The 18,597-nt window shown below is 38.2% G+C and overlaps 2 protein-coding genes across 3 annotated transcripts in view; one reads left to right on the top strand and one right to left on the bottom strand.

Annotated features, from left to right (window-relative positions):
- LOC131693751 (chondroitin sulfate N-acetylgalactosaminyltransferase 1) overlaps nt 1-18,597 on the bottom strand; it is a 182,219-nt gene that overhangs the window by 82,923 nt on the left and 80,699 nt on the right. The window lies entirely within an intron of this gene.
- The window catches only part of LOC131693752 (synaptobrevin), a 78,390-nt gene that overhangs the window by 59,169 nt on the left and 624 nt on the right, over nt 1-18,597 (top strand). The window lies entirely within an intron of this gene.

The raw sequence follows: 18,597 nt of genomic DNA, 5'->3' as shown, positions 1-18,597 counted from the left end.
AGATGGCGCTGTCGATGCTAAGTGGAAACAGTTTTTTGGTAGCTTGCTCGAGTCGCGCACATACATAGTAAAATAATTGTGATGTGACGATAAAATCACTACGTCAAATTACACTATTCCAACGATATTTTTGCCTACCAACACATAACACAACAGGAGAAACGACCTACCGAGCGATTAACTTCGATTTCCTATTAAATATACTATATTTCACTGCAAAATTTGGTAAACTATGGGAGGAACACAAAATCACTTCCGAGATTCGGCAGTGCTGCCACTTTTTCCCTACTATTAATTCACAAACATGCAACAAAAATTACCTAACCTATCTATGTCAACAAAAACGTTCATGGATGAAAAAACAAACTAAATTTACATCGAAAACATGATCGAGCATATTGAACAGCGGTGAGTCTAATTTTATGTAAACAAATACACTCTACGGAGTGTATAGTCAAAAATAGGTATATTTCCACCCAGTGCTAAATTGTTATCCAGGCGGCTTACAATAGGAACCAATCTACCTTAATCCACGATTTGTAAAGTTATTCAGTGAGCTGAGTGTACATAATTTTTTTTGTTTGTGATGCAAGCTTGTGTTTCGTGGTTTATTCTACACTTGAAATCTTTCACATGGCACCTACCTGAACCAAAATCCCTCTCATTCTGCTATGCGTTTTGAAATTATTTTTAAGACGTTACAAATCAAACGGGTCACCCATGTACCAATTACTTCAAACAATCAAATTGAAACTCGATAACCACCACTTCGCTAGCAAATTTGAGACTCCAGTAGATACTGACCCTAACCCTGTCTGTGTTCCCAGGCATAAAGGCATGGCACTGTAAATCGGATTTGTGTTTAATTGAATCGATAGCGTCGTCGCATCATCATCATCAAACAAGTCGATGGATTAGTAACTTGTTCTCTATTTCACTCATCGCCTGGCGTTTCGCCAGGACCACAGTAGAATGACAGGATCAAACTGTTGAACGACCGTTGCAGATGAAAACCGGGTAGCTAGAAGTCATTTTTCATTTCCCTGCACCGACTGGCTTCTACTGTGGTGACCTTTTGCTGCGATAGGGCCCCCCTCGGTTTCTATTGTGAAACCGGTCGGAAACCCGGGCCGAAGAAGCGAAACGCGGAAGGTTTTATTTGATGATGAAAGCTTATATAGGATCGGAAGTCTCCGTTGTTTGCACACAAACCCCCTTCATTGTTGTGACAAGGGAAAGCTGCCAGTACACACAGGGGGTTAAAACCAACAAAAGGCGACAGTTATGAGACAGTGAGCGATGGCTTCTTGTTCAGCTGTCCGAAATGTTGCGGTTCTATACATTTTCGGTGGTCTTGCTTTATGTACACTGTACTTTTTCACGCGAGGAACCACGTTCTATCATAGAGCACCGGGCAAAGGAAAAACGAAGGCAAAATTCATCCAAGTCTGGCGATTGCTTTTTCATGATACTCACTACAGCTCAATTTCTCGCTTCACTTCCTAAGTTCAACTATTTCCCCCCATCGGAACTTTGCTCGTCATTAGGATTTTTCCATGAATATAAAATTACTTCACGGCATACCGAAGCAGAAGCCATCAGATCTCATTTTCATTCAAAAGCTATTCGTTTTCCTCTTTCCAGTCGAACGCTGCCGCCACCACCATCAGCGGGGAGCGTCTATGAAAGCTTACACCGAACGCGTAGGCTGCTAGGATTTTCCCCGATAATTTTCCTCTTCCGACTATGACTGTTTGCCATCAATGAAACGGTTGCCGGGAAACGACCGACAGTGAACAAATACGTGTGCAACAGTCTGTCCATTTGCTCATCAGTTCACTGACGATGAGATGAGCTGGAAGCTCTGATGAAGCACAATGTTGCCATCGGGAAGGCTTCAACTTCAGCGCAGAAACCCGATACCGGTCGAGCAGCGAACTGATAATAACTATCCACTTTTGCCTGTTGTTCGGGATCGGGTCGATTATTCGGACCGTACGGACGGAGGATGCCGTATGAATGAATATATGCAGGAAGCACAACGGAGAAGAGCCTAAATTTCAGTTTCGTAATTGCTTCTGGGAAAAACTCATTCTGGTTGGATGTTCAATTTCTTTGTTCACCTGATAGAGTGGGTAATGTTTGGTAGGAATGGAGATAGAATCGGTAGTGTACCTGCAACACATGAACAATTGGAAACAAATTTTATCAAAAAAGGCTTTTGTTGAACTTTTCCGATATACGTCGGTACAACAGACGACCGACCAGTGAGCCCTTGGCAAAAAGAGGATGGGCATAACCTCTAATATGTTGTACTGTTGGAAGTTTGTAATTTCTTAAGCTGCTTAGTTCAAAATAGTTGTGGACTCCTAAAAAAGATACATTTCTAGTCTGAAAGTAATGCTTTCAGTTTTCCTTTACCCTATGAGTAATATTTATGAGTTTTGGTTAAAAACTTCCATGGTTGGCAAAACTGAACCATTTTTTAACTAAGGTGACGCTTCAATCTCTTACATTTCCGGTGCCTGCTTTAGTGTAATACTTCAGTACTTTAGTGTAGTGTCAATGAACTATAGTGACATTTATGGTTGGAGGTTAACCCAAAGCGCATCTGTTCTTCATTGAGCGGCTCGAAACAGTGTCTGTCCTGCAAAGTGAAATTCGGTGCTCGGTGATTAGGGGAGACTGAGGAGACTTGATCCCCTTTTTATTTTTCATTCCTACTCCGTGGAATGATACAAAAACTATGTATTTTTTGTAGTTTTATATTGCTTCTAGGGTTGACTGATAATTATAAAAAAATTACACGGAAATATTATACTGGACATGAGCTATGAGCATTTTTGGAAAACAACAAAAAACTGGAAAATTCTTTGACTAGTGGAGACTCGATCCCTTATTTGGGGACACTTGATTATTTATTGAAAACGTGTTTAAAAGAGCATGTAGGGTAATAAGCCTATTTTTACCCTATTTTCTATTATCATCCGACCCATCTGAAGCCTTTGGTTAGAGCAGCGTCTGCCATCTTTGCTCAACGCATTGGCTCAAATGGTGTTGCGATGATTGGGGTACTTGATTAGAGTTTTTGCTGCGCTCAAACAGAAGATTTTCACCATTCTCAAGACAATTTTGTTATTATATTGGCTCCTAATAAGAGGCGAATGACCTTAAGGCTAAAACCTCTATCATCGAACTAAAAAATGGTTCCTAATAACAAAGTAAAGAAGCTGAAATAATAAAGTTAATAATGAAATAATGTGGTACCCTCCCTAATAGGACAAAAATAGGTACCTAACCCCATTCAATGTTATAAATGTATTGTGGTATTGATTCAGCTGTTGTAATTACATATTACTATTTTTGTTACTACATATTACGCATCTCTCACAAGATTTTTTACGAATTCTCCAAATCTCTGTGCAATTATTTGAAAGCTGTCGTTATTATGGTTGAAGAATGTGGGATGCATGGTTGCTACGTATACTGTAGTAAACAATTGCAGTTAAGTTTCTGTACGATGAAGCGTTCATTTTTGACAGTATTTTTTTGTTATTATATGGCAACAATGACTTCAATTGTTCTGGTGTGAATTTGGTTATTTTCAGTGGTGTGTATGAAGCATGGCGAAGGGGATCAAATCTCCACAAATTTGAAGGGATCAAGTGAACCCATAGCATCTATTTCAGCAAACTTTAGTACAAGTATAGTTGAACAAAAAAATCAGCTCAATCATAACGTATTCATATAATTGACATTCTCCTGTAATTCTGTATGCAATAGTATAGTATGTAGTGGGTGACTTTATCAATTGTATAAAAGTTTGAAAATTTAGAAAATAAATCTTCTTCAGTTCTTCTGAGATTTTTTTCTTTGAATCGGTAAAAATTCGGTAACACATGTCCAATTTATTTTTTTGTGTTAAAGTAACTTATGTTTAGATAAAACTGTGCAACTTTCTAGTATATTCGATTAATGTATTCTGATCCGCCTTTGAGTTACAATGATGGGATCAAGTCTCCCCCGGGATCAAGTCTCCTCAGTCTCCCCTATATCCAACATATCAATACCATTTCGAGGATACACACTAGTCTGGCCATGATTTGTTAGAAAAAATTTAAAAATAGCGATATCCACGAGCGCCGGTCTGAAAAAGTTTTCTTTTAACCTAACAAAACACCCCTGTAAAATTTGGAACTGATCCGAGAAAAATTAATGGACCCGAAAGTAAATTGAAGTGCGCCAAAGGTAATTTTATTGAAATTTTGCTGTTTTCCCTTCCTCCTATAGAAAGGCTATGCAATCACTCGGAAAACCGACTTTTTAACCAAGGCCCGGAGGGCTGAGTCTCTTATACCATTCGACTCAGTTCGTCGAATTAGACAAATGTCGGTGTGTGTGCGTATGTACGTATGTGTGTGTGCGTGTATATGTATGTATGTATGTGACCAAAATAAGCACATCGGTTACTCAGGAATGGCTGAACCGATTTTTTCAAACTTAATCTCACATGAAAGGTACAACGCTCCCATGGGTTTCATTTAATTCCGACTTCCGGTACCGGAGTTACAGGTTGAAGAGTAGGGTCACGCATGAAATTCCCATATAAATCGGAATCAGCATTATATCTAAAATATGCAAAACTTCATAAAATATGTTCGAAAATGTTTGGATTTATAGTTTTAGCTCACTGATGCCCAATCAAACCCACGTGGACCACATTGGACAACTACGGCGGAGCCGGAAGCTTCGAAAAAGTGGTTATGTTCCTGAGTTGAATTCACATCTGCTTCTCAGAAATGTCTGACTCGATTTTCACAAAATCAGCCTCAAATGAAAGCTAGAATATTCCTATTGAATGCTATTAAATTTCCTTTGAATCGGAGTTCTGGTTCCTGTGTTACGGGTTGAAGTGTGCGGATACATGCGAAATTTCCATATAAACCGGTAATCAATATATGTATAATTAATGCAAAAATAATTAAAATGATTTACAAATTGCAAAACAAGTTTCAAATGGAAGGTTTATTATGCAATTTGGTGTAGTATCGCCCCCCACTTACCCTAACACCTCCACCTTTCATCTACCCCCCCCCCCCCCCTTGGTCACACTCACTACCGCATTCGAGTATTGCAAAAAACACTCATTTTTGAAATTTCAAAGGGTCCTATTGTGACAAATAGCAAAGTAAACTCAGATGCCAAATTTCATATCATTTAGACAATTTTAGACCTCCGCCCACTTTGCTTGAAGTTTTTGACATTGGTTTCATGGGAAAATACAGTATGCCTCACATTTATACGTTCACCATAATTTCTCAGAATAACTTTTTTCTATTCAAACAAACTGTACCAATTTTTTGGCGTTTGTTTTGAAGCTTAATCGACGATGTTTCTCGAAATTTAGAAGCCCTGGTGCGTTTCGTTCGTTTGTTATAATAGTTAAAGTGAAAAAGTGATGTCCCATATTTATAAGTTCGCCTTACTTTTTTGCCTTTCTCATAAAGGGCGAACACGAAATTATTGCGACACATTCGACAGGGCATAACTTTTTTACCATTGGGTAAAAATCAACCAAATTTTGCACACTTTCTCATTGACGTGTATTGTTTACATGCTGTCAAACTCGAAGTCGTGTTTTTCGATTCAACGAAAATGGAGGTGTACCAAAGCGAGTCGAGAGAACAAATTCTTTCCAAATACCTGGAATTTCCTGACCTGTCGCACCGGCAGTTGGGAAAAATGTTGAACATTCTCCAGAGTGTTGAAGCGGTTCCAGGAGCGGTTGACGTTGGACCACGGCAAAGGAGCTGGAAGAAAACCGGGACCGGAGAACAAAAAGACGGAGGGAAAGGTGAAGCGGATGATTAAAGCAAATCCCAACGTCTCAAGCCGTGATTTGGCTAAAAAGATCGGCATGTCGCAGAGCTACGTCCAGAATGCAAAGAAGAGAGAGCTGGACTACATACATACAAGGTACAGAACTTCTCAAACCGCGATGAGCGGCAACAATCGACGGCTAAAACGCGGGCACGGAAGCTCTACGAGAAAATGCTGACAAAACATGGCTGCTGTGTGATAGACGACGAAACGTATATAAAAACCGGTTTTAAGAAAATTCCGGGGTTGGAGTTTTTCACCGGCAAGAGCAAGTTCTATGTGGATGACAAATTTAAGAAGAAGAAAATGTCGAAGTTCGCCTCCAAATATCTCATTTGGCAGGCCATCTGCTCTTGCGGACTGAGGAGTGAGCCTTTCGTGACAAAGGGCACAGTAAATGGCGAGATCTACAAATCTGAGTGCCTCGAGAAGCGCCTTTTGCCGTTTTTGCAGCAGCACGACGAAGCTCCGCTATTTTGGCCAGATTGGGCATCATGCCACTATTCTAAAAGTGTCCTGGAGTGGTATGAGGCCAGTTCCCTCCATTTTGTTCCAAAGGACATGAATCCGCCAAACTGTCCGGAGCTGCGCCCGGTGGAGCAGTAATAGGCAATGATGAAGCGGGAACTTCGGAAGAGCAAGAAGACAGTCAAAGACGAGTAGGACATGTTAAGAAAATGGAAAAAAAACTGAGAAACTGGTACCGGATGACACTGTAAAGACTTTGATGGAGGGCATCACGCGAAAATGCATTCAATTTTACACTCAAGGCTCCATCGATTAACTTTTCTTTTGATTTTTGAAGTAAATATATGTATAAAACTACCCTAAAATTTTGGTTTGATTTTAAACATTATAAGAAAATTGGCATGACATTTTCGGTGTCGCAATAATTTCGTGTTCGCCCTTTATAGAAAGGTTATGCAATCAATCTAAACATCGTCAACCTAACCCCGGTCTATGCTCCCATCACACACCATCCTTTCCTACACCCACCTTCCCTCATCAATTACAACCCCCACCCCGAAGAAAATTTTCTAGTTTCTCCAAAATAAACTTCCCTAGTAGGTCTGTAAAACCAGTGAAAAATTTTGTTTGAAATGATTTTGAGTTTGAAAACTACTTGGTCGGTGTTAAGTCAGACCGGACTAAGTCGCAAAACATCAAAAAATGAGATAATGACAACACTGGATAAAGAATTTCTTCAGCTACATTCAACTTTAGCCAGATTTGATATATGTAACCATAAACAAGAATTATGGCAAAAAATAATTTCCAATTATAACGTAGAGGATACTGCGATTCAAACTTTAAAGCCGTTTTTCTCGAAATCAATATTTTGTTACTTAGTCCGGTCTAACTTAACACCGACCACTTTAAAATTGAAACTAATTTAAAATTTGTTAACAAGTTGAAACTTTTTGTGCGGAGTCCGAACCCTCCTGCTGGATCCGCTGCTGGATTCAAGTGTTTCAGCTTCGACACATAGCTTCTCAAGTTCGTGACTGTCGATCCATTTTATGTATGTGCAAATCGTACTGAATATGTAATGGACATTTCCACCATTTTATTGAACATAACCTGTCATGAAATCGTACACGAAAAAAACCGGTCATAAATTCATGAACAAAAGGTCACGATTTCGTGAACTGAACATTTTACGAAAATCATGACCAAGTTTCTGAAATTATCAATAATAAACCCCGAATTCATGAAACTATTTGTATATTCAAAAAACTAGTTCGCCCCGAATATATAAATGGCGTTACATTTGAATGTTTGGTTAGGGTACTGTTGCTTCTCCCTAGACATGTTTAGTTTTTGTTGTGATTCTAGTTCATGATTTGGGAATAATCAGTCAAATGATGGTCATGATTCGCGATTTTTGCGATTTCTCATCACGTTATTGTGCTATCTTATTCACGAGTTTACTATCGAATTTTTCTGTCAGACTAGCGGGATTTAAATTCATGATTTCAGGATCGTAGTCGCGATTTTTGTAACTTCTATTCACGTTATCGCGATGTTTTAGTTATGAGCAGAGTGTCGCGATTTTTCTAACTGCTGATCATCGTAATATTTTAGTCATAGAGTAATTCATGTGCATAATTTCAGGATCTTATTTTCGTAATTTCTGTTCATGTTATCATAATGTTTTATTTTAAAACTTACTTCCAAATTTGACACGAAAAGTAATATAAGACTAATGTTCATGATATCAGCAGTTTTACCATGGTATTCGTAAATTCTCTTCGCCTAATTGTGATCTTTTACTTTTTGGTTACTATCGGTTTTTTTATTCGGAATAACGTGACAATATGAACTGGATCATAAAAACAAGACTGATTCGCGATATCTTGTTCTGTAAATTATATCACGCACACTGTTTGGGCTTCTCATCGCAGTTTTCGTTTTATATCCAGACAGCGCCATGAACCTTATCAAATGAATAACGAAGTTCGAGGTCCTAATTGTTTTTTTTTATATCTAATGCTCGTATCTATTACTATGGTCGCTAGCAGCTGGACATTTTATAAAACAGTGTATAGAATAAAAATGATTCAGCGAATAATTCTCCAAATTTTGTGCAAGAGTTCACGGGAAAATTTCATTATCATGTTGCATGAAATTGTAAATGATTAGTGAAATCTTTTAAATATCACCAGCACGAAAAATAGAGTGTAAATCGTGTACTAGGCATCATGAACCAGTTCACGAATACATGAATAAGATTTAATGATTTCGTGCACTATTTCACGAGCAAGGATAATAGATCGTGACATATATTAGGAATCATGAACCAGTTCACGAATAAATGAATAATATTTGATGATTTTGTGAACTAATTCACGAGTACGGATATTGGATCGTACCTAATATATTAGAGATCATGAATTAGTTTACGAGAATTAAATGGACTCATGAATACAAATTTGAATTTCGCGAAATAGTTCACGAGAACATATCCAGAATATTTTGTTTTTGTGATCTAAGGCTCCTATATCTATGAAAATCATCATGAGTCAGCCTTTGGTTTTATGAATAATGTTCATAAAGTTGTGATCTAGTTCGCGTACTGAAAATCGCATTAGAAATGACTTGGCGGAAACCGTGACTGAAGTTCACAAAACAAAAACAAATAGTTCCACTAAAATAATTTTCTAACTAAGCATTACTGAAGGGAAATTGAACATAATTAAAAAACATTATTTTTGTTCATGGTCCTGTTTTCACAACGAAAAACGTGATTGTTCCAGGATTCATGGCACTTTATTCACGATTTAGGGATCATTTTTTTTTGTTTTGGATTAATGAGAAAGGCACGATTGCACCGCTAGGTTGATTAAAACAGGTTTTTCATAATATAAATTGTTTTAAAACCCTTAAAAGTAATATGAAATTGCATATATAATGTTTGTTCGAGCTGAGTGCTGGTTCACCGGATCGTGGTAGAGAAAAACGTGAACTATACCGGTGGTGATATCGTGGTTAGTGAACACTCGCTTCGTTACTGTGACTTGTAAAAAAAATACTCCAAACGTTTATTTTCCGCGATAGACAAATGCAATGTATCAAGTCCTTATGGTTTTATTCGACTGACTCTCCCTGTCCTATGAAACCCAGGTCAGAGCGATGAGAGCTAAAGGGAATGAAAATCTCCTCTGCTTTGTAATATGCAAAACGAGAGCGATAGATCAAATCTCTGTATAATTAATTTATGGTAAACTAACAAATTGCGGCATGCGCGTCAACAATGCTTTTATTGATGCGAGAATTTTGCGCGTAGTCGATCATTCTTAACCAGGGGGTGGCATAAATTTCCCAAATTTCACCGATTTTTGTAAGTATTGCAATTTCAATGTGGCATCTCTGGTCAGAAGGTATTTTAATAGAAGTTTGAACTTCGCTCAGCTATAAATGTTTTCATGATGTATTGGTAATATGCTAATCTTTTAAAAGTAAACTAAACTAAAATTTACTATCTTTCACGAAAAATTACGCCATTTTTTAGTAAAAAAAACCCCTTAATCGAGAAACAATAAGTAATTTAAACACATTAAGAGAAGATCAAAACAAAATTGCATAGAATTGGAAAACCAACAGCAGTGGTGCTAGAAAAAATGAATATTTTATCAATCGTCAGAGCATCAATCGGTTTCTGCTTAATAACTTTTTTCTCAAGCGTCAGATCGTTTCGTGGTTTTCGAGACTTCGTTTCTTTGTTAAATTTCCTATAAAAGCCACATAACGATTTATTTTTAGGAAGTAATGGGCGACTTCCGGAGGAATTATTTTGTGAAAGTTAGTTTTTCCATGTAAAATCCCATGTAAACTTTAAACAGTGGGCGCAAAAATATAGTTTCAGGGATCGAGCTAAGAATTTGCACAGTTGTTCTAGGACCCAAATGGTACCTGAAAAGTTGCTCGGAGCTGGATTCTATTTTTTGTCCCACCCTAATGCCTATCCCATGAGAATCGAGACTGTATCGTGATTCCTAGGCTCACCGCTTCATCAATAAACCGAATTCGATCATGTCCAATAAAAAGGTTCAGTCGCGATTGATCGAAGTTCGTATTGGATAGAGAAATAGATAAACCAGTAGTTTTAGAAGCATTTAGTTTCAAACCGTTTTCTTTTGACCATTCAAGTATTCTAGCTAATTCTTCATTCAGCATTGCTGTTATTTGAGTTGTTAATAAACTGTTGCATTTAAAATATAATTGAATATCATCGGCGAACATATGTATAGAACAATATTTAAGTACATTTGGCAAATCATTTATGTAAAGAGAAAAAAGCATCGGTCCAAGTACAGAACCTTGTGGAACACCAGACAAAATCGGCAAAAGAATTGATAAGGTATTATTATTGTAAACTGCTTGTTGTCTGTTTGTTAGATATGAGTGGATCAAGCAAGTGGCACTCAATGCAAAATTGAAATGCGATCTTAATTTCTTGCATAGGTTCTTGTGGTTCACTGTATCAAAAGCCTTGGAGTAATCTATCAATAACATGATTACAGAGCCACCTTTATCTACTAAAGCTGTTTTTGTACTCAATCTAGATCTGTAACCCGATTGGTATGGCGAGAGTAGATTTTTACTGTTTAAAAATATGTTTATCTGATTTTTGACTATCCTCTCGAATACTTTGGATAAGGCTGAAAGAATTGATATAAGTCTGAAATTTGATAAACTTCCAGCTTGATGGAAAAATATTAGACCTGATTATGCAATTGAATAAATAGGTTATTGGTTGTAGAAGAATCGGTAATATACTTTTAATAAATCTGAGAGGAATTTGATCAAGTCCGACTGCGTTTGAGCTAATGCTGTATATCGTATTAACTACTTCATGCTCCTGAATTTCGTTGAAAAAGAACAAATTGTCCTCATCACGAACAATTGGCGTATCAGATTCTGTAATTTGAGTCTGTGAAAATGAATTTGTAAAATTACCATTTATTTCATTCGCTGAATAATTATCAATATCATTGGATGTATTTTGCCTAATCCCCAATTGCCTAATTTTTTGCCAAAATGTACGTGTGCTTATATTATTTTCAAACGTTTGCTCCAAATAGAATCTTTTGGCGTTCTGAATACTGCAAGTTACTCTATTCCGTAACCTTTTAAAGGTGGTGTGATCTTGCTCGCTATTCGTCGATTTCCACCTTCTGTACATAAAGTCTCGATCAATCATTGCTTTTTGTATATCAGTGGTAAACCAAGGGTTATACTTTTGCTTTGTTCTAACAGTTTTCAAGGGAACACACCGGTCAAATAATATCCGAATACTGCTATTAAAAAGTCCAGGAGCATGGTAGGATCATGTAATTGATAGTATGTGCCCCAATCTATATTACTAAACTCATTTTCAACATGGTGAACGTTCAGCTGGTTATAATCACGATATGTAAAAAGGTTTTGCTCAAACTTATTGTTGTATTCCAACGATGCAAATACCATGTCATGGCTAGAGAAACCTGGGAGGCTTATTTGATTGAACCTTATAACTTTGGAGGGCTGATTAGTTAAAATCAATTCCAATTGCGATGATCCACTTCGATGGAAAAACGTTGGTTCAGTCCCAAGATTATACATTGAAACAGCAGTTAACATATCTTTAAAAGCTGAAACCCTATTATTTGCACTTTTCAAGTTAGTATTAAAGTCTCCCAACAATATAATATTATCATAGTTGTTTCCAATTAAGTTTAGCTTTTCAAACAGTAGTTAGTAACAATTTGATGAAGGAGGATTGTAGAAAACTCCGATCAGGGTTACTGATTCATGCAAGATAATTTTCAAAAATACATATTCAGTGCTTCCAGTATTCAATTCATTTGTAGAAAGCTCAACTACCTTAAATTTTACTTTGTGCTCAACATATATTAGGATTCCTCCGCCCAGCCTGCCAACCCGGTCGTGCCTAACCATACTATAACCATTTATATTTAATGCCGAATCACACGTTCTATTGTTTAACCATGATTCAAACACGCATATAACATCCAAACTCGTTTTATTTGCTAGATACTGTAACTCATTTAGCTTTACCATTTTGTTAGCACATATACTTTGTGCATTAATGGAGCACACTGAAAATTTATTTTTAGGGAGAACAGCGTTAAGTACAATGCTAGGTAAATCCATATTTGAAGAGGAATTGTTTTGGACGGGATTAACCACTATCTAAAATTAAGACGCGAACTAGCATAGCAATAAAACATAAATGTCTTGAATGTAAAGCTAACAGTAAACTAATTTCATGTTTTAAAATCCAAATAAATATCATCTTATATATCTTGCGACTAAAGAAACTTTTCTAGAAGTGATTATTTCACTAAAATTCGTTTTTCTAACGTAACTCAGCATATCAGCAACGATGAACTTCAGCAGCGACAACAGCAAAGCAACAATAAAAGCAAACGGTCGGGACAGCATCATGCAGCAAACAGCTTGACTTTTAGGAAGGAATCAGAGGAAAATAATGATAGGATTGGAAGGAATTAAACAATAACTTCTTGGATAGGTTTATTGTGTATACAGCGCATCATGTAGTTCTTCCTCAGTTGATACAGCCAGTTTCCGATTGTCATTCGTATATATATTTACAACACCATCTTTAACGAATACTCGACGCAACATTCATGCCTTCTTTAATCGAGATGCTGTTGATTTCACCTTTCTTGCAGTTAGAGTTAGATTTTCTGTGATAAAGGGTCGAACGTGTCTATGAAATCCAGGCAACTGAAGCGACAACGTACGGGTTCGTAAATAGCGCCCGAAAAATTCATTTCGTTGACTGCAGAAAGCAAACTCAATCAGTATCGGTGACTTCTTCCCTGCAACAGCTGGCAGCCCTGCGAGACGATACATGTGTACTGCTGGAACTTCATCCTTGACATAGCCCAAATTGATGCACCATTTCATGAAATAATCATACAGACATTCATCACGAACTGCCGGAACTCCGTGGACGATCAGCTCATTACGTTTCGACACATTCTCCACTTTATTTGCCTGCACAAGTGCCATGGATTTTACTAATTCAACCGATTTAGCAAGCAAACTGAATTTTTCCTCATGCTGGGTTTTCAATAGGGCAATCTGTTCAACCATCGTTACAACAGCCTTGTTTACTAATGCGTTCATGTCAGTGGAGAAGCTTGTCAGCATCGAATTTATCATATCAGCAAGATTAGTGAGTCCCATGTTATCATGGGACAAAGAAGCTTGAACTCGGTCGCTCACACATTTTGGCATTTTTATGATATATTACTCACACAATGATAACGCTGCTCGTATAAAATGTCTAAATTTACAGCTTGATGAGATGTAAAGTTTTTTTTTCTGCTTATTTATTCCGAATTAGAATTCTATTCTGTCTGGATAACACAAACTCCGTAAAGCTGATAATATTCTGAGGCGATTCACAGTAAAATTAGTAGGCGTACTAGTCAGGAAACAATCACTTCACTAAAAAGTTTCATCCGCACAAATTGATTACTCGCACCTCATTTCTGTGTATTTTAACTTTAGGACCTCGAACATCGTAATTCATTTGATAACGTTAATTATGGTGTCCGGACAGAAAACGAAAACCGCTCTGAGTACCCCAAATAGTGTGCGTGATATAGTTCACAGAACCAGATATTGCGAATGAGTCTTATTTTAATGATCCAGTTCATATTGTTTCGTTATTCCGAGTAAAAAAACCGTTAGTAACCAAAAAATAATAGATCACGATAAGGCGAAGAGAATTTACGAATACCATGATAAAACTGCTGATATCATGAGGATTAGTAACATTACTCTTTGAAAGTAAGCTCTAAAATAAAATATGATAACATGACCAGAAATTACGAAAATCGTGACTAAGATCCTGAAATCATGAATATGAATTGCTCTATTCATGACTGCAATATAACGATAACATGAACAGCAGTTACAAAAATCGCGGCTAAGATCCTGAAATCATGATTACAAATCACACAACTCGTAACAAAAATATTTAAAATCGTGATAAAAATCCTGAAATCGTAAACATGAAGCACTCTACTCATGACTAAAATATCACGATAACGAACATCGCGACTAAGATCTTGAAATCATGAACTTTAATCCCGCTAACGTCATGAGAAGTCACAAGAATCGCGAATAAGCTCTTGAAATCATGAACAACGTTTGACTGTCGACTGTGTATTCCCAAATCATGAACAAGAATCACAACAAAAACTAAACCTGTCCAGGGAACAACAACAGTAACCCAACCAAACATTCTAATGTATCTCCATGTATATATTCGGGGCGAACTGGTTTTTAGAAATCACAAATAGGTTCATGAATACGAGGTTTATTATTCATAATTTGAGGAACTTGGTCACGAAATCGTGACCTTTTGTTGATGAATTTATGAGCGGATTTTTTCCGTAGACGACAGAGATGTTTCGTGTTATCTTGAAAGTGTAATTAAATCTGTATCTTAATGTTTTTACGATGCTGTATACGAGGGACATATAAGGAAGATCGCAGCTTGCCAGTACATCCTGGCCTGGTAATACATGGTACATCCTGGTATCGTAATAGCCGTCGCCATAGGCGCAGATGCCCAATATGTCGGACATGCATGAGCCCAATATGTCGGACATGTGCAACCAGCGAGTGTAGTCACCTTCCTAGTTCCCCGTTGTTCTATGAAGTTTGCCAACTTTCGAGAGTCCTCTGATTGGTCTTTCATAAATATCACCTTTTAAAGCACCCACCTAGGCTAAAGAGTCCGCCCTCTCATTTCCCAGAATAGAGTAATAAGAAGGGACCCAAACCAAGGTAATCTGCAATGATTGATAGTTTGACCCATTAATAGAAGCTGTAATTGTGCGGGTTCTCATTTCCTCGAAAATACAACTAGCTCAGTTTTCTTCGTAGAGAATTCCGCAACCAGCTTAAAAGCCCAAGTAAGCAAAATGTCCAAGGCATTTTTTAATGGTACTTGTAAATCGAATATCGAACGCGGTTTGAATATTCTACGCTCTCGTTAGTACTGTTTCGGTTTCGCATACGCCAGCCCGTGCCGCAAAGAGTACTCATCGATGTTTCTATCGTTAATCCGTCAACCAATCTCAACCAAATTCACGTACTGTCGACTGTAAGCGGGTAGCCCGTCGTCTCAAAAGGTGTTATACACGTCTGAGCACTCTTTGTCCCACCATGATCCAGGAGGAGGCCCGCGAGAGTTAGCCTCTGGTACGCGTTTAGTCTGAGCTTGAGTGGTGGTATCGAGAATCAAGCCAGCCAGGAACCCGCACTCTTCCTACGGAGGAAGCTCTTGTATGGACTCGATTTTTCCGGATATCGCGGTGGTAGATCGATTATCATCATGAAGGCCCATGCCGTGCCATGAGAGTTAAAATTATCCAAAATTAGCCTAGTTGCGGGGAGGAGTTCGACAATATCGCACAGCCGTCGGTGGCCATCTGAGGCTCTAGGGGGGACGCAGGTGAAAGCAACGCAAAGGTCTTTGCAGTTGATTCTAGTGTCCAAAGGAGGTTGATTCGATTGAAAAAATATTACTTCTTGATCATCAAATGTACCCCTGCCTAAGATTCTTATCGATCCAAGCGAAGAATATTAAAATCGTGGAAATCGTGAGGTCTGTTTCTGAAGTAAGCCACATTGTATTGAGTGACCATACGTCCTGGTTCCACAGGTCATATCCTGTTTTTGAAATGACTGTCCTGGTATCCATGGATGTCAAGGAAAATGTTTGAATTGTCTTGGTTTTTATCCTCCAAGCCTAACTCGTTCCATAAATACTTCTGATTGACTCTTTTCCTGGTCATAACTTGCACGTGAACTACGAGGTAAACTATCTCTTAAGCAGAGTACGAGAAATGAAACCCCTGAGGAACTCGAATCACGAAATCTTTCGAACATCTCTTGCATGCGAAATTTTTCTATCTTGCTGGAAATCCGCGAACTTGTTTCCAGTTCATTAAAGAAAATAACTGAAACAACAAAAAATATCCTGGAATAACTTAATTGAGCGTTGTCTCGATCTGGTAATTATGGAGCCACTTCAGAGACTAACCTGCCATGTCAAACATTCTACATAACAGGTACTATGGAACGTCATGCTCAAATAATGGTAGTTTTTGCATTTGTTTCGATCCTAGCTCACAGATCAAGAGGTAAGTGTTTTCATTTGAGATTGCCAGATATTTACTTTTACGTCAGGAATAGCTCAGAGAGGCTAATTAGGACCGTTGATGTTTCTATTTTACTTCAATGACGAGTATTTATTTGCTAAAGACTCTTCGGCACTCCTTCGCAGACAATTTAAAAAGATTTCATCTCATCCGATCGCTTAATTGAGAATTACGGATTTCTACAACGTTTGAGTGTTAATCCGAAGAAGTGCTCGGGTTGCGAATTCTCACGAAATACATTCTGGCAGAGTATCGCCAAACACGTTCGAGCGAGACGCAATTGGGTGGGGAGGGAGCTTCCTACAAAATTTTCAGGGTCTTCACTCGCCTGATATGGTCACCATTAGAGATGGGCGAAACAGTTCACTTCGAAGAACCATTCCCGACTGAACAGTTCTGTAAAAAGAACTAGTTCAGATGAACCGTTCTTCCGTTCAGCTGATATTTTACTTGTATCTAGCGAATGTCTCTCAAAACATTCGATTCTTGGAGAGGAACCAAACAGGTGGTGCCCAAACTATTATACCCCTGTATGCTTAACAAGTTCATCAAGGGTAGCGATTTCTTCATGATGTATAACTAGAGAAATAGAGAATGTGATGAGTCGTTCTTCGCCGGTTCCATTCTGGGAGAGCACAGAGAGCGGTTTGTGGGATGGCAAGTCGGTTCATTTTCATACGTTCGCCTAAAAATCGGTCCGAGAAATTCGCCAAACGGCTTTGGGTCAGGTTCAGTTCATTTGCTTTGAAGAGAATTGAGAACTACCGTTCTTTTAAAAAGAACTTCCGTTCGCTCATTCTCTTCGAAGAACCAGTTCACTTGAACCGTTCGCGAACGAATGGCCCATCTCTAGTCACCATATTATTGCGCATAATGTGAATTCATCGCATTTCAAACTATTTATTAAAATTGTAAAAGAATCGATTTTCGGGATAATGCTTCTGTCATTCACTGTTGAACGGTGATCAAATCCGTGACCTCGTTCGATGAATTAGCCACCGAAGGATACGATGGCTGAAAGGAGTGGCCAATTTGCAGTGAATTTCATCAAAAATATTTTTACTGTAAGAAGCATATTAGAATACTTCTAAGAGAATCAGAAATGTTTAAAACTGTGAAAATACGGACCACAATGTCAGAGAACTGTATTAATCCAGTGCTGGTTTCTTTCTCTGGCTGAAGCATGGGAACGCTTGCGGATTTTTATGTCTCAGGAAGTGCCAGGAACATTTTTACTGGATTCAGGTTTCTGAGACCAGGAGCAACTTGCTTGTAGCAGTACTTCCTCGAGTGGTTATTTTTAGAGAACCCTGAAGAGACATCTTGTGGCCTTTACAACAAGGCTTACGAGAGGAAATTCTCTTCTTTTATTTATTGCGTCTAGGCATAGCAGAAGATGTTCCCACCTGGTGTTCATCACAATCGCCTACGTAGACAAGTTATGCAGGCGAACCTTATTAAAGAAGCGGTAGTTAGGTACGGCAGTCCCAGCGAATCATTTGCCTGTTTTAAACTATTTACCACCACCCGAAGCTTATCAGAGCGAATTTTTGATATTTCTGCACGGCTAAATATACACCGTTCCGTCAGAACTTCACGAATCTGCAATAAATTCAAACACTTTTTGTCTTTGGCCCATGCAGGATCCGGTGGCTGAGCATGGGGATGCCTTAAACCGGGGAGCCGATTTTGTTTCGTCTTCTGCTGCTGATCGACCAACGGCTAACGCGCATACACAAAAGAGAACAAAGTCCAAAATTTCGAAGAGGCGGAGAATGCACAAGATAACCTTGAAAGGGGATTAGCACTATTCTTTAGCACAATACACTGCACGGACTAAAAAATCGACTGATCGCTCCGAGAGTCACCGTACGAATGACGGAAACGCCTTGATCTACGTTTTTTACAGTAGAGGGAATAGTTTGCGTGAATATATCGAGAATGCAGTTGATGAATAGCTACAATATTGCCGCAAAGTTGACTATTTTGCTAATGTCATTCGAAT

This window comes from Topomyia yanbarensis, chromosome 3 (genome assembly GCF_030247195.1).
Source record: "Topomyia yanbarensis strain Yona2022 chromosome 3, ASM3024719v1, whole genome shotgun sequence".
Lineage (NCBI taxonomy): Eukaryota > Metazoa > Arthropoda > Insecta > Diptera > Culicidae > Topomyia > Topomyia yanbarensis.
The sequence above is the reverse complement of the archived record's forward strand: the minus strand, read 5'-3'. Positions and strand labels throughout refer to the sequence as shown.